Here is a 3,944-nt window from a genome sequence, read left to right as displayed (position 1 = left end):
CAGCAGAAATAAACATGTTTACAGCAGAAATAAACATGTTTACAGCAGGAATAAACATGTTTACAGCAGGAATAAACATGTTTACAGCAGAAATAAACGTTCACAGCAGAAATAAACATGTTTACAGCAGGAATAAACATGTTTACAGCAGGAATAAACATGTTTACAGCAGAAATAAACATGTTTACAGCAGGAATAAACATGTTTACAGCAGGAATAAACATGTTTACAGCAGGAATAAACATGTTTACAGCAGGAATAAACATGTTCACAACAGAAATAAACATGTTTACAGCAGAAATAAACATGTTCACAGCAGAAATAAACATGTTCACAGCAGGAATAAACATGTTCACAGCAGGAATAAACATGTTTACAGCAAGAACAAACATGTTTACAGCAGAAATAAACATTTTTACAGCAGGAATAAACATGTTTACAGCAGGAATAAACATGTTTACAGCAGGAATAAACATGTTTACAGCAGAAATAAACATGTTTACAGCAGAAATAAACATGTTTACAGCAGGAATAAACATGTTTACAGCAGAAATAAACATGTTTACAGCAGAAATAAACATGTTCACAGCAGGAATAAACATGTTTACAGCAGGAATAAACATGTTTACAGCAGAAATAAACATGTTTACAGCAGAAATAAACATGTTCACAGCAGGAATAAACATGTTCACAGCAGGAATAAACATGTTTACAGCAAGAATAAACATGTTTACAGCAGGAATAAACATGTTCACAGCAGGAATAAACATGTTTACAGCAGGAATAAACATGTTTACAGCAGGAATAAACATGTTTACAGCAGAAATAAACATGTTTACAGCAGAAATAAACATGTTTACAGCAAGAATAAACATGTTTACAGCAGAAATAAACATGTCTACAGCAGAAATAAACATTTCTACAGCAGAAATAAACATGTTTTCAGCAGAAATAAACATGTCTACAGCAGAAATAAACATGTTCACAGCAGGAATAAACATGTTTACAGCAGGAATAAACATGTTTACAGCAGGAATAAACATGTTTACAGCAGAAATAAACATGTCTACAGCAGAAATAAACATGTTCACAGCAGGAATAAACATGTTTACAGCAAGAATAAACATGTTTACAGCAGAAATAAACATTTTTACAGCAGGAATAAACATGTTCACAGCAGGAATAAACATGTTTACAGCAGGAATAAACATGTTTACAGCAGGAATAAACATGTTTACAGCAGAAATAAACATGTTTACAGCAGAAATAAACATGTTTACAGCAAGAATAAACATGTTTACAGCAGAAATAAACATGTCTACAGCAGAAATAAACATGTTTATAGCAGAAATAAACATGTTTACAGCAGAAATAAACATGTCTACAGCAGAAATAAACATGTTTACAGCAGAAATAAACATGTTTACAGCAGGAATAAACATGTTTACAGCAGGAATAAACATGTTTACAGCAGAAATAAACATGTTCACAGCAGGAATAAACATGTTTACAGCAGGAATAAACATGTTTACAGCAGGAATAAACATGTTCACAACAGAAATAAACATGTTTACAGCAGAAATAAACATGTTCACAGCAGAAATAAACATGTTCACAGCAGGAATAAACATGTTCACAGCAGGAATAAACATGTTTACAGCAAGAACAAACATGTTTACAGCAGAAATAAACATTTTTACAGCAGGAATAAACATGTTTACAGCAGGAATAAACATGTTTACAGCAGGAATAAACATGTTTACAGCAGAAATAAACATGTTTACAGCAGAAATAAACATGTTTACAGCAGGAACAAACATGTTTACAGCAGAAATAAACATGTTTACAGCAGAAATAAACATGTTCACAGCAGGAATAAACATGTTTACAGCAGGAATAAACATGTTTACAGCAGAAATAAACATGTTTACAGCAGAAATAAACATGTTCACAGCAGGAATAAACATGTTCACAGCAGGAATAAACATGTTTACAGCAAGAATAAACATGTTTACAGCAGGAATAAACATGTTCACAGCAGGAATAAACATGTTTACAGCAGGAATAAACATGTTTACAGCAGGAATAAACATGTTTACAGCAGAAATAAACATGTTTACAGCAGAAATAAACATGTTTACAGCAAGAATAAACATGTTTACAGCAGAAATAAACATGTCTACAGCAGAAATAAACATTTCTACAGCAGAAATAAACATGTTTTCAGCAGAAATAAACATGTCTACAGCAGAAATAAACATGTTCACAGCAGGAATAAACATGTTTACAGCAGGAATAAACATGTTTACAGCAGGAATAAACATGTTTACAGCAGAAATAAACATGTCTACAGCAGAAATAAACATGTTCACAGCAGGAATAAACATGTTTACAGCAAGAATAAACATGTTTACAGCAGAAATAAACATTTTTACAGCAGGAATAAACATGTTCACAGCAGGAATAAACATGTTTACAGCAGGAATAAACATGTTTACAGCAGGAATAAACATGTTTACAGCAGAAATAAACATGTTTACAGCAGAAATAAACATGTTTACAGCAAGAATAAACATGTTTACAGCAGAAATAAACATGTCTACAGCAGAAATAAACATGTTTATAGCAGAAATAAACATGTTTACAGCAGAAATAAACATGTCTACAGCAGAAATAAACATGTTTACAGCAGAAATAAACATGTTTACAGCAGAAATAAACATGTTTACAGCAGAAATAAACATGTTCACAGCAGGAATAAACATGTTTACAGCAAGAATAAACATGTTTACAGCAGAAATAAACATTTTTACAGCAGGAATAAACATGTTTACAGCAGAAATAAACATGTTCACAGCAGGAATAAACATGTTCATAGCAGGAATAAACATGTTTACAGCAGCAATAAACATGTTTACAGCAGGAATAAACATGTTTACAGCAGGAATAAACATGTTTACAGCAGAAATAAACATGTCTACAGCAGAAATAAACATGTTCACAGCAGGAATAAACATGTTTTCAGCAGAAATAAACATGTCTACAGCAGAAATAAACATGTCTACAGCAGAAATAAACATGTTTACAGCAGAAATAAACATGTCTACAGCAGAAATAAACATGTTTACAGCAGAAATAAACATGTTTACAGCAGAAACCTGCTGCAGCAGGAGGATCATGTTAGTATTAATGAATCGACTCCACCAGATTGTCTAAATGTTCATGTTCCCAGAACTACAGGTCGAGGAGGAGGTCTGGCAGCTATCTTTAAATCAGAACTATTGATTAATCCTAAATAGTTCCAATAGCTTTGAACACCTGACTCTTAGTCTATCCCACCCAAGATGGAAATGAGAGAAGCCACTTCTCCTAGTAGTAGTCTACCGTCCACCTGGATCTTCCTCACAGTTCCTAACTGACTTCTCAGACCTCTTATCAGACTTAGTGCTGAATACTGATAAAGTTATTGTTCTGGGGGATTTTAACATTCATCTTGATGATGAACATGACAGCTTAACCATTGCATTTAACTCTATATTAAGTTCAATTGGATTTTCCCAGAATGTCCACAGACCGACTCATCGTCACACTCTGGATCTTCTTCTGACATGTGGCATCAGAAGTGATCAACTAACAGTTTTTCCTCATAACCCTGTTCTGTCATTTTTAACAACTTTCTACATATATATATATATCATATATATATATATATATATATATATATATATATATATATATATATATATATATATATATATATATATATATATATATAGATATATATATGTAGATATATATATGTAGATATGTAGATATATATATATATATATATATATATATATATATATATATAGATAGATAGATAGATAGATAGATAGATAGATAGATAGATAGATAGATAGATAGATAGATAGATAGATAGATAGATAGATAGATAGATAGAT

Source organism: Telmatherina bonti, assembly GCF_933228915.1.
Source record: "Telmatherina bonti genome assembly, chromosome: 9".
NCBI lineage: Eukaryota > Metazoa > Chordata > Actinopteri > Atheriniformes > Telmatherinidae > Telmatherina > Telmatherina bonti.
The sequence above is the reverse complement of the archived record's forward strand: the minus strand, read 5'-3'. Positions refer to the sequence as shown.